Here is a 15,156-nt window from a genome sequence, read left to right on the forward strand (position 1 = left end):
GTACTTCGGGTTTGGAATCAGGGGTCCTTCCAACTCTCCATCCATCGCCTCGTTCTGATCCTCCAGCTTCTTGGCATCTGGTCTCGGATGAACTCAAAGTCCTCCTAGTCCCCAAATGACATGTGTGCGGCCTGCGGTGAAAGGGGGTCCCACGTGCAGCCAGGGGAGCTGGCTGTGGACCCCTACCATCCTCCTGCACATCCGTATGCGGGCCCAGGTGAGGACTTTGCAAAGGCACACTGCAGTGAGGGCCTCTCTGGCCCGGAAGGGTTTTTATCATGAATCAGTGTTCACTCTGTCAATCCCTTTTTCTGTATTTACTGAGATGATCATATGGCTTTGGTCCTTGGCTTTGTTGATACAGTGTATTATGTTTATTATTTGTGTGTGTTGAACCATTCCTACATCCCTGTGACGAATCCTACTTGGTCATGTTGAATAATCTTGACGATTTGTTACATTGTTTGCCAGAATCTTGTTACAGATTTTTGCATCTGTGTTGATTAGGGAACCAGACCTTTAGCTCCCTTTTTTGGTTAGATCTTTCTCTGGTTTTGGTATCAGGGTGATACTTGCTTCCAGGAATAAATTTAGTAGTAGTGCTTCCATCTCACTCCAGGAAGAATGGCTAATATCAAGAAATCAACCAATAACAAATGTTGGCAGGGATGTGGGTTAAAAGGAACAGTTCTGTTGGTGAGGATGCAGACTGGCGCAACACTGGAAACCAGTGTGGAGAGTCCTCAAAACATTAAAACTAGAGGTTCCATTTGACCCAGCCATTAAAAGCATCATGCCACAGCAATATATGTACACCCATATTTTAGAGGCACAATTTATAACAGCTAAATATTGGAAAAAGCCCAAATATCCCTCACCTGATGAATGAAGATATGGGTTTTTAAAAATACAATGGAGTACTACTCAGCCACCAAGAAGGATAAGCTTGAGCCATTTCTAGCTCAATGGAGTCACCTTAAGGTCATACTTTTTTTTTGTCTTTTTGGGACAGAGTCTCACTATGCAGTTCACTTTGTAGCCCAGGCTGGTCTTGAACTCACAATGATCCTCCTGCCTCAGCCTCCAGAGTGTTGAGATTACAGGTGTGAGCCACCACGTCCAGCTGAGGTCATACTTTTAAGTGAAGAAAATCAGAAACACATGTTTAAATACCATTTGTTTCTCTAATGCGAGAAAACGTAAGTTAAATAAGGACTAATGATGAATGTGATCATTATGTATATCTATAATGTACCAATAAAATTTAAAAATGCAAAAAAAAAAAAAAAGAAAGGAAAGATTAACCCTGAAAAAAACCATAAAAACAAAACATCCTGAGTACTAGTAGTCAGAAGAACATTAGGACAAATAAAATGATTAAAAATACAATGGTTAGGGGCTGGGGATTTAGCTCAGCGGCATAAGCGCCTGCCTTGCAAGCAGGCAGTCGTGAGTTCGATCCTTGTTATCGATAAAAATGAAAAAGACAAAAAAAAAGATAATGGTTGTTTCTTTCAAAGGACTCACAGTAGCTGAAAATAACATTGGCTCTTTACCTACAACATTCCATCTCTCCATAATCAAAAATTAACTTATTTATTTATCTGTTAGACAGGATTTCACTGTTCCAAACTCAGTGCACAGCAAGCAGCAGAGCAGACAAAGCCTTTCTCTCCTCACAGTGGCATCTAATTCGCCAGGTGAGAGCACACAGACAGGGCGTGGGAAGCTCAGTGAAGCTTTGTGTGCATGGTCACCCATGTTAGTGCCACCAAGATCAAAGCACAGAACATGTATATTACTCTAAAAGGTTTCCTCACCTCAAAAATCCCTTCTTTCGGGAACCTTCCGGCCTTTGATCCCCATTACCTGAATTTACCTGAATGAGCTTATCTTATTTTTTAACCTCAGTGCTTTTAGGACAAGTTACAGGTTTTCAACACTGGGAGAGGGGGACACAGAAGCCAATCTGCTCCTTTGAGAAGGTCTCCTTTGCTGGTTGTGGCGGCACACACCTGTAAGCTCAGCACTCAGGAAGCTGAGATCCGGCCTACTTAGCAAGACCCTCCTAAATAAATAAATAAGCCAGGTGAGGTAGTGCTACCTGCTTATAATCCCACATTGGGAAATTGAGGCAGGAAGATAAGTTTGACCCCAACCTGGGTAATTTAGAAATTCAGCAAGATGTCTCAAAACAATGGGGGTTATATGTAGATGGTGATGCTAGGGATATAGCTTAAGAAAAAGTCTGTGGATTCAGTCCATCAGGATATATGGCTTATTTTTAATGGCTGAAGAGTACTTCAGCCTGCCCCACATCACGGTGCCTTCAGGAGGCTGAGGCAGGAGGATTGCTGAGAGTTTGAGGCCAGCCTGGGCTACATAGTGAGTTCAAGGCCAGCCTAAACTGCAAAGTAAGACCCTATCTCAAAAAAAAAAAAAAAAAAAGGTGAAAAAAAAGAATATTTCAACCTCTAGATATTCAATCATTCTTCAGTATCCATGGGGGATTAGTTCTAAAACCCCTGAGGTTACAAAAATCTACCAAGTCCCTTATGCAAAATGTCATAGTGCTGCATGTAACCTACATACATCCCCTTGTACACTTTAAACCATCTCTAGATTACTTTAAATACTTAATACAGGCCAAATGTGGTGACACACACACCTGTATCCCTAACCCTCAGGAGACTGAGACAGAGGGATCACCAAGGGTTCAAGGTTGGCCTGAACTATGCAGTGAGAGTCTGTCTTAAGAAACAAAAACGAAAGCAAAAACAAAAAATCCTACCACACTGTAAATGCTACACATTGTTTAGGAGACAGTGACGAGAAAAAAGTCTTTTCCTGTGCAGCAGAGATGCCACCATTGCAGGCCTAACTACACACACGTCCTCCAGGTGAGGCATGCATGCTCCAGGAGCGAGTCTGCTGGAGACCAGGGTCTGAGAAGCGGTGGGAGCCACAGCATCTCTTCCATTCAGGCTCAGCAGTGCTGGGAGAGCAGCAAATTCAAGTCTTTCTCTTTGGAACTTCTTCCATCTGTGGTTGGTCAAATCCACCGATGTGGAACCGCCAGATACGGAAAGCTGACTGCATTGTTGGTAAATATTTTGCTTTTAATTTCTCATTATTATCAATAAACTGCACTGAATGTCATGTTTTATTTCATTAAGACTAAACACTCAGGGGGCTGGGGATTTAGCTCAGCAGCACAAGCACCTTCCTTGCAAGCAGGCGGTCATGAGTTCGATCCCTGGTACCAATAAAAATGAAAAAAACAAACAAACAAAAAAGACTAAACACTCAGAAGTGGGACTGTTTGGTAAAATGATGCTTGCATAGTTGAGTCTATAATACCAGCACTCTGGGAGGCTGAGGCAGGAGGATCACAAATTTGAGCCCAGCCTGAGCAATTCAATGACGTAGCAAAACCCTGTCTCAAAATAAATAAATAAAAAAGGATGGGGTAAACAGCTCAGTGCAAAGGTCCTGCATTCAATCTGAAAAAAAAGTCCTGAGAAACACTGACAGATTGCTTTCCAAAAAGGTTATTTGGCATCAGCAGTGACTGGATGTGCCAGACCAGTGGGCAGAGCAAGCTGCATAACCAGGGTCCCTCTCAACTCAGTCACCCCCCACCCCCTCCTGGCTCTTCTCGTGGTGAAGTCAGCCTAGCAGGGAACCCGGGACCGAGTCGCAGCATCAGGCCTCTGCCTCTTTGCAGCAGACTAAGAATGGGCTCGCTTTTCATCAATGGATCAACAGCGACCACAAGACAGAGTCTGATTAGATCCCCAAGCAGGTGTCAGCCTCAGGACACACAGAAAACAAGGACGCTCGTGTCAGAAGACTGGCGTGGTGTTAGACGGAGCAGCAGAAGCCAAACCATCATTGGGACGTTTCCTGATGTCTTAGTCTGGGTTCCCCAAAAGCAGGAATTGTGAGGTCTAAATGAACGAAGCCTCGTAAAAACCCAAAAAGGACGGGGTTTGGGAGCTTCTAGCCGGTCAAACAGATGAAGGCAGAGTGTCTGGAAGGGGATCGATAGACACACAACAGCTGATGGATGGATGGGTGGGTAGATGGGTGGATGGGTAACCGTGGGAGGTGCCATATGATGGGATATTATTCAGCCTTTAGAAGGAAGGAAATTCCGATCTCACGCAGCAGCATGGATGCACCTTGAAGACGTCGTGCTAAGCGAAAAAATCCAGTCTGAAAAGGAAACGCACCATGCGAGCTCGCTAGCAAGGTCAGGTTCGCTGGCAAAGCAGAAGGAGCGCGTTCCCAGCGTCAGGGGCGAGGGAGGCCGTGCAGTTAGTGTTTAATGGGCACAAAGTTTCGCTTTGAAATGATGAGACGATCCGATGGTGGTGATAGTGGCACAACGAGAATGTAAGTGTGTTTGTGCTCCTCCTGATAACATCTCGCCTAAACGCAGAGAACATACTTAATGCCGCCAAACTCTTGAATGATTACATGCACTCTTAACAATGACTACGCTGGTAAATTTAGTTATCTGTATTCACATCACAGGCTGGCAAAGTGCTTGGCTACCATACCTGAGTTCCATCCCCAGCATAGCAAGAAAGAAAATTTTTTTGACACACTAGGACCTTGCACTGAGCTACACTCCCCAACCCTTTTTGGGGGGCAGGGAGGGTATCAGAAATCGAACTCAGGACCTTGCACTTGCCAGGCAGGCGCTATGCCACTGATCTCTATGCCTATTTTATTTTTTGGTTTTTTTTTTTTTTTTTTTTTTTGTCTTTTTTATCGGTACCAGGGATCGAACTCACGACTGCCTGCTTGCAAGGCAGGTGCTTATGCCGCTGAGCTAAATCCCCAGCCCCTATTTTTTGGTTTTTGAGACAGGATGTCACTGTGTAGTTCAGCTTGACCTCAAACTCACAGCAGTCTTCCTGCCTCGACCTCCCAAATGGTGGGATCACAGGCATGCACCTGGTACATCACAGGCCTTTAACATTTTTATTTTATTTTACATTTTGGCATTTTATTAGTATATGTTTGACCTACATAATAATGATTGATCTGATATACAATTTATATCGCATCTCAAAAAATAAAATGTATAAACAATAAAACCTTTATTGACTCCTTATTTCTATCCCTCTCCTCCCCGTCTCGAATCCCCAAGTCCCCGTCACGTAACCTCCCTCTGGCACTATGGCCATGAATGGGTCTGTCAGCCTTACTGGAGGAGGCCCTGCGGCCACGGATCTGCTCGATCACCACATTCTCCCCAGCATCAGTATCAGGCTCCATTTATCGCATGTAATAGATATTCATTAAATAACTGTGGATCTAATGCAGAAAGGGCCAGACACTAGTGGCTCCTAGGAGGGGCCTAGAGAGTGGCATTTGTTAGCACCCCGCCCTGACTATTGGAGCTAAACCCGTCAGCAGGCCGCATGTTCCAGGGCCCTGGGAGCAGAGCTGGGTCACAGAAGGACCAGCTGCCCCCTCACCAGCCAATCAGCTCCAACAGTGCTCATCCTAGGACTGCTGTTTAAGGGACAGAAGCTGATTTCCTTTTCTCTGCTTTCTTTGGAGGACGAGAAATGGCAAGACAGGGCCTCACTATGTAATTTAGGCTGACTTCGAACTCACAGTGAAGGTCAGGGTTTTAGCTCAGTGGCACAAGTGCCTGCCTGGCAAGCGCAAGGTCATGAGTTCAATCCCTGGTACCAAACTCACAGTGATTTATGGGGCATGGTGGCTCACACCTATAATTCCACCACTTGGGAGGCAGAGGCAGGAGGATGGCTGCAAGTTCAAGGTCAGCCTGGGCTACATAGTGAGTTTAAGTCCAGCCTGGACTACATAGGTGTCTCCAAGAATGACAACAATAACAACAACAAAAAAACCCCCACAAACTCATGGTGATCCTCCTGCTTCAGGCTCAAGAGTATGAGATTATGGGCATACTCCACCACACCTGGCTTTTCTTCCTCCTGTTGAATGTGAATTTGAAAGGCTGAATCCCTAGGAACACCAGGATCAACAGGAAAGCCAGCTGCTATGGTTTTTCAGTTTGTACTCCTCACCCCCAACTTCATCCCTCCTCCTAAATAGTATTAAGAGATGAAAAAGTTAATCTGATTATGGTGCTTAGAAATTGAGCCTTTGGAAAGTGATTAAGATTAGATAAACTCTAATCCCAGGGTGGTCCCCTCCCCTCCCCGTAATTGAAGCCCAAGGCTTTAACAGAAGAGAGATAGAGACCAGACATACAGAGATACATGTGCACCCCACCAAGAAGTGAGACAGCTCAGGGGATCTCCCCAGAACCTGTGCCTTGACACTCTACCTCCAAAGCTGTATGTCAAAAAAAAAAAAAGTCTTTTCTTTATAAAGTAGCCTCCTTCAGGTATTTCACTATAGTAATGAAAAGCTAGTATGCAGTTTTAGGATGAGGTCAAAGGGGGAAGGAAGAAAAGGGAAGGGGGTGGAAAAGAATTGAGATGCATTGTGCCAAGCATGGTGGTGCACATCTGTAATCTCAGCACTCAGGAAGCTGAGACAGGAAGATCGCTGTGAGTTCAAGGCCAGCCTGTCTAAAAAAAAAAAGAAAGAAAATTGAGTTCTTGTACCAACTCCCCAGAATGAATGTAATTGTTATGTGCTGCAACCATGTACTGTAAAAAAGAATTTTAAAAAAGGATGAGCTCAACATCCTGAGAAGCAGAACAGAGGAAAGAGTCGTTGGTGACATGAGATGCTGAATCAAATCCTTCCTGAAGCTAACCCTCCCGTCTCCACTCTTCTCAGGCATGTGTATCAATTACTTCTTTCAAATCCATTGGAGCTGAATTTCTACCCTTGCAACAGAAGAATCCAGAGAGAACAGACAGGCCACAGGAAGTCCAAGTACCTCAGGACTTGATAGGAGCTGAGTGAATCCTCGGGATGGGATGTCCCTGGGACCTTTCCCTAAGCCCTCAACCCCTCGTCACCAGTTTTCAGACAGAGACAAGGAGGGCAGGAGACGTCATATGGGTTATAGATGCCAGTTGCTCCAGCTGTCTCCAAGGAGGTAACCAGGACCCACGCAAAGCTAACATTACACCTGCCACATGGCTTCTCATCACTTGTCAGGAAGCTGCAGCAGAAATAATACTAGGCAGATGGGGAGACGGGCCCAGAGCAGGAGGCAGGCTGGCTCAGGGTCACACAGCAAGTCAGTGCTAGGGCTGGTGCTCTCTCAAAAGGGGTCTCATACTGCAGAGATGAGGCTGGGACTGGAGTCTGACTTAGAAAAGAGAGAAAAAGGGCCACTGATGAGTATTCTCTCTACTGTAGCAGCTAGGAGGTGTTCTCTAAGCACTCTGTAGAAGCTAGATGTGGTGGCACACGCCTGCAATCCCAGCACTTGGAAGGCTGAGGCCAGAGAATCCTGCGAATTTGAAGCCAGCCTTAGCTACATAGTGAGTTCACTGTCAGTTTGAATTGCATATTGAGACTCAGTCTTTTTTTTTTTTTTTTTTTTTTGTCTTTTTCCTTTTTATCGGTACCAGGGATCAAACTCACGACTGCCTGCTTGCAAGGTAGGCGCTTATGCTGCTGAGTTAAATCCCCAGCCCAAGACTCAATCTTAAAAACAAAAGCACTCAGTGGAAGGCTGATGGGTCATCCTTCAAAATCTCATTGCAGCATTTTTATAGCCCCTTGAGACTGGCTCAGGGGTACTAAGCTCCTAACAAAGCATCAGCAATGCCTCCAGGATTCCTACAGAGCAGTTAGCTATTTGCTAGGAAGAGGAACTGGATGTGTTTGGGGCCCCTGAAATGCCCATTCAATTTTCATTTCTTTTAAAAAATTTTTTATTGTACCAGAAATCAAACTCAGGACCTTGTGCTTTCTAGGCAGGTGCTAAGCTATAGCCCCGGCTTGCCCACTTCATTTAGCTATGAACCTAAAATTCTCTAAAATTAAAGCCTTTAAAAACATATCATATAAGCCAGGCATGGTGATACATGCCTGTAATCCCAGATACTTGGGAGGCTGAAGCAGTAGGATTACAAATTTAAGGCCAACCCGGAAATTTAGTGACATCTTGCTTCAAAACAAAATAAAGGCTGAGGATTTAGCTCAGCGGTATAAGCACTTGCCTGGCAAGCTCGAGGTCATGAGTTCAATCCCTGATACCAAAAAATATAAAATTAAATTAAATTAAAAATAAAGAGGCCTGGGTTCTAGGTATGATGGCACCTGCCAGTAATTCCAGCACTCTAGGAGACTGTGGAAGGAGGATCACAAGTGCAAGCCCTACCTGGATGACTTAGTGACTTAGTAAGTCCTCCTGTCTCATGAAAGGACTGGGGATGCAGTTCAGTGTGAAGGCCCTGGGTTCAATTTCCAGCACCACAAAACAAGGGGAAGACAAAAAGTCCTAGCAGGGTATAGTTCCCTGCTAGAGCACTTACCTAGCATGGATTTGGGGATAGTGATTATATAAGAACTGCAACTTCCACTCAATTTTGTCCAACTCGCAGTAGAGAAAGCAAAATCAAACCTAAACTTCCATCATGACAGGAATTCAGTCCCAGTTTTGACATTTCCTAGCAGTGTGACTGTTTTTTTTATTTAATTTTTGTTTTGCTGTTTTTTTGTTTTGTTTTGTTTTGTTTTTGAGGCAGTCTCACTATGTAGTTCAGGCTGGCCCTGAACTGGAAATCTTCTTGCCTCTGTCTCCCAAATGCTGGGATTACAGCTGTGCACCACCACGCCTGGCAGCAATGTGACTTTGGACAAATCCTCTTTACTCCTAGACTATGGGTTTCCTCAGTTCCAAAAGGAAGCATCGATAAGCCTCACAGGGTAACTGTAGCTGAACTGAGATCATATCTAGACAGCACTTTGCCCATACCTGGCACAGTAAGTAATGTAAATACTACCTGTTTCCTAATTTGTATCACCTAGTTATACTTATCACCTACAGTTTGTAGACGAACTTGCTTCCTGATAACCTGCTTCCTGTGGTTTTATACTAACTACAAGCATCTCCATTTGCCCTACATGACCTCTTTATTCAAGTAGGAAAAGTAAGGTCCAAAAATACAACAAATTATGGGGTTTAAATCCAGGAGCCTTAGCTTCACATGTAAATTATTATGAACCTGAGCCTCCATTTCTTTAACTATAAAATGATGTTCTATTATTCCCTGTGTAATTTTCTTACAAGATAATGAGTCTGACCCTGGACATGTCTGGCATTTCGGTCTGGGAATTCAAGTCCACTTTAGATAGAAGCTGCATTAATGGAACTCGCCACAGGGAGGCAGGATTGCTACATCCAAGTACTTTTTTTTTTTTTTTTCCTTTCTTAATACCATAATTTCTTTCTCTACCATAATTTCTCACCTTTCTCTCTCCTGTGCTGAGGATTCAATCCAAGGCCTTTGCATTGAGTTACACACTCAGATTTTTGTTTATTTGGAGACAAGGTCTCATTAAGTTGTCAAGGCTGTGCTTGAATTTGAGATCCTCCTGCCTTAGTCTCCCAGAATACTAGGATTACAGTTCTGTGCCACTATGCCCAGCTGACTATTTATTTTGAAAAAATTCAAACATACAAGACAGTAAAATGGCATAATGGAGCATGTGCCTGTCACTAAGCTTCAACAACTATGAACACTTTGCCAATCTTCCTGTTTGTTGTGCTGTTTTTGGAGTATTTTAAAATATCTCCAACGTCATTTCATTCAAAGTAAGTTGGCATGCTACCTCAGCTTAAAAAAACAAAAAACAAAAAACAAAAAACTTTACTTTCTTTCTTTCTTTCTTTTTTTTTTTTTTTTTTTTTTTTTTTTTTTTTGGTACTGGGGATTGAACTCAAAACTCAAAACTTGCCAGGTAGGCCCTTATGCCACTGATTTAACCCCCAGCCCAAAAAACCTTTACTTTCACACTCATGATTGCATCTAAACAGAAAAAATAATACCTGACCGACCTGTTCATATTCGAATTTCCCTTGCCAAAGATGTTTTTTTGACTGCTGGCTCGTATGAATCAGTCTCCAAATGACTGTATTGCATTTGGTAAGTCTCATGAGCTTTATTTCTTTTCTCGTGAGCTTTATGATTCTCTTTTCAACTTCTGTGCAGTGAATGTGTTGAAGAAACCAGGATATCTGTCTGCAGGCTATGCTACATTTTGAGTTTGGATGATTGCGATTTTGCCTGTCCCCCATAGTTAGATCTTGGTTTGGTTAGGTTTCCACTCTTGTTTTTCAGTTGTTGGTTTTGGTGTTTGTTAGTTTTTTGGTTAGTTTGTTTTTGAGATAGGGTGTTGCTACATAGTACAGTCTGGCATTGAACTGTTTGCATAGCCCAGGTTGGTTTTAAACTTGTAGCCATCCTCCTGCCTCAGCCTCTTGAGTGATGGGATCACAGGCATGTGCCACCCAGTTCACTGGGGTTTGAAAAACTGTGCTGTTGGAGTTTTGTTGTTTTGGGGTTTTTTTGTTTGTTTGGTTGGTTGGTTTTGGCTTTTTGAGACAGGGACTTACTATGCAACTCGGGCTGGCCTTGAACTCACTATGTAGTCAAGGCTGTCCTGGAACTATTGGGTATCTTCCTGCCTCAGCTTTTAGAGTGCTGGTATTATAAGCAAACACTACCATGCCCGGCTAAAACTGCGCTTTTGTAAGCCTATTATTTCTTCTACATTTATTAGCTGAAATTCTTCCATAGAAAATTCTAAAGACCAGAAAAATGTTTAATTTCCTTTATGCTAGTGGTAATGAGGTTTTTCCTTAAGTGTAACTATGAATTAAGTGAATTTCTACAAATTTTATGTGTTGTAATCTTAAGTAGCAATTATTTCTCTCTTATACTCAAATTGTTCCATCGCTGGCCAGTGAGGCCCCTTTGGATTGGTTCCTTGTCATTTTTACATGACCCCACTGGCCTCTGATAGTTTCCTGGCTTCCAGGTGCAAAATGACCTGAGCTCATCTTTCCTGCTCCAGTCTGGAATCAACCATTAGATCAACCTTGGTTTTTTTAAAAAAAATTTTAAACTTGAAAATGCTATGTAACAATCAAATCTGTGCATAGGGTTGCTCATTACTACTAAGTAGGTCATCATTTCTAGGCCCCTTCAGCAGAGAACTAGAAAATATACCTTTTAGGAGAAAAACCAGCTGGGGATTTAGCTTAATGGCAAAGTGCTTACCTAGCAAGCACAATGTCACGGGTTCAATCCCCCGTACCAAAAAAATAAAAATAAAAGAGAAAAACCAGAGAGAGAGAGAGAGAGAGTAAGTGCCATGGTAGCACATGCCTGTAATCTCAGCACTTTGGAGGCTGAGGCAGGAAGATTATTCAGAGTTTGAGGTCAACGTGGACTATAGAGTTTAAGGCCAGCCTGAACTGCATAGTGAAACCTTGTCTCAAAAGATAATAAAAAATTTTTCAAAAAGAGAAAAATCCATTCTTTATACCATTATTTGATTCAGATGTTTATTCTTTTATGCTTGTAAGTTTTCCCTGTATAATGAAGTTTATGTTTCTAATGCCAATAACATAATTGTTTAATCTGCTTTATCTTACATCATAGTTTCAAAAAGCAATATTACTCCTAAAAATAAGACAATATACAATTTTATATGGAGGGGTTTTTGTTTTTGAGGCAGGGTCTCATTGTGCAGTCTAGGCTGGCTTCGTACTCACTAGGTAGCCCAGACTGGTCTCCTCCTGCCCCAATCTCCCAAGTGCGGGGATTATAGGCATGCACCACCATGCCCTGCAACAACTGTATTTCTCTGTACTTTTAGGTGTCCTTGTATTATATCTCATTGTAGAAGTGGTCAAAATACTTCTAAAGGCTAGGTGAGGTGGTGCAAGTCTGTAATCCCAGCACTCAAGAGGCTGAGGCAGGGGGATCAGTGAGAGTTCAAGGCCAGCATGGGCTAAAAATGAGTTTACAACCAGCCTAAACTGCATATCCGAACCCTGTTCAAAAAGACAAAAACATTTTCTAAAGCTACTTAATTTTCTGTGTGCTTATGCCATCAGTCTGACACAGTTTGTTAGCTTCCATTTCACTTTTATTTTTTTTTTTAACTTTTTATCAGTACCAGGGATCGAACTCGCGACCGCCTGCTTGCAAGGCAGGTGCTTATGCCGCTGAGCTAAATGCCCAACCCCAACTTTTATATTCTTTTAATAGAAGTATTTTACAAATACGCAAAATGTTTACAAGTTTTCAAAGAGCAACTATATAAGGTTCTTACACAGAAGTCTCATTTCCAGTGTATGCTGTCCTCAGACACAGGCAAACATTTTTAAAGTTTGGCATATGTCCTTTCATTGTTTATCTTTTAAATATAAGTAATTAATGCATGGGTATAGCTCTCCATTACACACATAGAAGATAGCATACTATAAATACCAGTATGCAGCCTATTTCGCCACCAAAAAGTGTATGCATCAGGAAAATTTTTTACAAATATTTTAGTACTGAGTGTGGTGGTACACACCTGTAATCCCAGCACTTAGGAGACTGAGGCAGAAGGGTGGCCACAAGTTTAAGGCCAGCCTGAACTACTCTATAGTGAGTTCAAGGACAGCCTGAACTACATAACAGAAGATCCTGTCTCAAAAATAAATTTAGTACCAAATTTATTTACTTTTAGTATTAAATTTATTGAGACACCATGAGATTAATACAAGTTGCCAAGTTACCTTTGGCCTTTATAATTAGAAGAGCTCACATTGGTGACCATTAGTTTCCAGACATTTATTAGTGTAGCTGTTGAACTGTGCATACATTTTTGTGTGTGTGTGATATATATGTATATGGAGAGACCAAGTGAATTGTCATATTAATGCTTCTTAGTACCTATATAAACTCTTCCCCTATCTCATTTTTCCATACTCAGGATTAAGCGCAGGGTCTTCATACTGAGATACACCCCAGCCTTTTGGGAGTTTCCTTGTTTTTGTTCTTTTTAAGATGAAGTCTCATTCCAGCCTCGAACTCACAGCAATCCTACCTCAGCCTTCTGAGAGTAGGTTAGAGGTGTCATTACCATGCCAAGCTTTTGAGATGGAGCCTCACTAAATTGACCAAGTGGAATCTGACCTGGCAATTCTACTGCCCTAAGCCTCCCAGAATCCCAGGATAATCCTTCCCCATATCATTTTATGGCTGCACATCCATTCTCGGGTATGGTGGCACCTGCCTGTAATCCCTGCACTCAGGAGGCTGAAGCAGGAGTATTATTGTGAGTTTGAAACCAGCCTGGGTTACAAAGTGAGCTCAAGGTCAACCTGAACTGCATAATGAGACTGCCTCAAACGGACTCCCCCAAAAGTTATGTGATCAATTTGCTAGACATAAGGGCAGTTTCTAATCTTTTCTAATATTTTGCCATTCATTAACACTATAATGAAGAACATGGTGCAGTGTTTCTGTATTTTTGCTTATATATTCCCAGAAGTCTAGGACTTAACCTAGGGCTACTGAGTCAAAGGGTAAATACAAAAATAATGTGGCTGTATCTTGACAAGTTAGATCATTTTCCTATCCTACCAGCAATATATACCACCTCAGGTATATATGGTCTCAAGGTGCAGCCATTTAGCTAGGAATATCTCCAGCTTACCTTTCTTTATGGTACAGTAGTTCTTTATTGTAGGAAACTAATCTTTTATAATTCATCAACTGATGAGCATTTGGGCTTTTTCCAAGATTCAGTTATTACAAACTGTGTGGTATAAACATGGCTGTAAGTACATTGCTGTAGTATCCTTTTAATTCTTTTGGGAAGATACTAAGGAAGAGAAATAGCTGGATCTCATGGGACCTCTAGTCCGAGTTAAAGAATCCCCACACTGATTTCCACAGTGGTTGCACCAGCTACACTCCCACCCACAGGAGAGAAGGGTTCCTTTTCTCCCACAGCCACACTAGCATTCAATACACTTTTTTTGTGGGGAAGGGGCTTGGTATCAGGAGTCAAACTCAGGACCTCACGCTTTCCAGGCAAGCACTGTGCTGCTGAACCAAATCCCTAGCCCTTGTTTCTGGTTAATTTCTTGATAATAGCCAATTCTTTCTGGAAATGGAATCTCAGCAGTTTTAATTTACATCTTTTTTTTTTTTTTTTTTTTTTTTGCCAAGAAAGGACAGATCTATAATTTGCATCTTTTGAATGACCAGTGATGAACATTTTTTCATATATTTATCACCTCTACTTTTTCATCTGAGAAGTGTTTATTCACTTTAGATGCCCATTTTTTGGGTCTTTAAATTCAGGGGAGATATACGGGGGGGGGGGGTTTGCAGAGGTGAATCACAAAGTTCTTATCTCCAAACTCTAGCAGAAGGTAAACAACAAACATAAAATGACAGGACCTAAATAGCAAGGTACAGATTTACCCTAAAACTAATGAAGCTTAGAGTCCTTACTTGCAGGGAGCCTTTCCAATGACCCCAGCAACGTGATATGGCCATTTTGTTATCTTTTTCCTAAAGTGAACATCTCAAGTTATTTAATTTCAGGCCTAAAGGACTTAAATCCACTTCAGACTCTCTTGGGGTGTCGATTTCAAACCTCAGTTCTGCAACCAGCTCGAAAGGAAGGGCTCCTAGGATATTTAGAAAGATGAAAAGGCCAGAGATCTCCCTCACTTGACTCTTCTCAGTAAGCCATACTGGTGATTAGCTGTCTACACAGAGCCTTTTATATTTTTCTTCTCCTTGCCAGGACAGGAAACATATCTTGACTGACAGTAGTGTTTGCAAAAATCAGGTGAAGACAGGTATATAGATGACACTCAGGACAAAAAAACAAAACTCAACAGACTGCAGGAAGTTTGGAGAGCTGTTATCTTAGAGGAAAAAGTATTTACAGTGCACACTATCTGGTCAACTGGAGCAGAGATAGATTGGCTCCCTCCTTTGGAAAAGTAGGATTAATAGTAAGACCTCCCTGTTGTAGGATTTGGTTAAGATTAAGTGAGCTCATTTACGTAAAAACCTAAGCCAGTCCCAGACTCGGAAGAAGATCCATAAATGGAAGGCAAAAAATAAAATGGTTGATCCTGGCAGCGCTGGGGTTTCTTTACTTATCAAGCTTTAGCACCAGGAGCAGGAAGGCCCACCTTACTACCAAACGAGAGTG

General features: G+C 42.3%; 1 protein-coding gene across 1 annotated transcript in view; it reads right to left on the bottom strand.

Moving 5' to 3' along the window:
- Positions 1-15,072, bottom strand: part of LOC134472966 (mitochondrial import inner membrane translocase subunit Tim9-like) — a 35,281-nt gene extending 20,209 nt beyond the window's left edge. Inside the window, exon 1 of the mRNA XM_063235800.1 lies at positions 1-15,072. This exon is cut by the window's left edge and continues 20,209 nt beyond it. The gene's annotated coding sequence lies outside the window, so the exon portion shown is untranslated.
- Positions 15,073-15,156: the final 84 nt, after the last annotated feature.

Source organism: Cavia porcellus, unplaced genomic scaffold (assembly GCF_034190915.1).
Source record: "Cavia porcellus strain 051 isolate PalLab524CR breed Dunkin Hartley unplaced genomic scaffold, mCavPor4.1 scaffold_25, whole genome shotgun sequence".
Taxonomy (NCBI): Eukaryota; Metazoa; Chordata; class Mammalia; order Rodentia; family Caviidae; genus Cavia; species Cavia porcellus.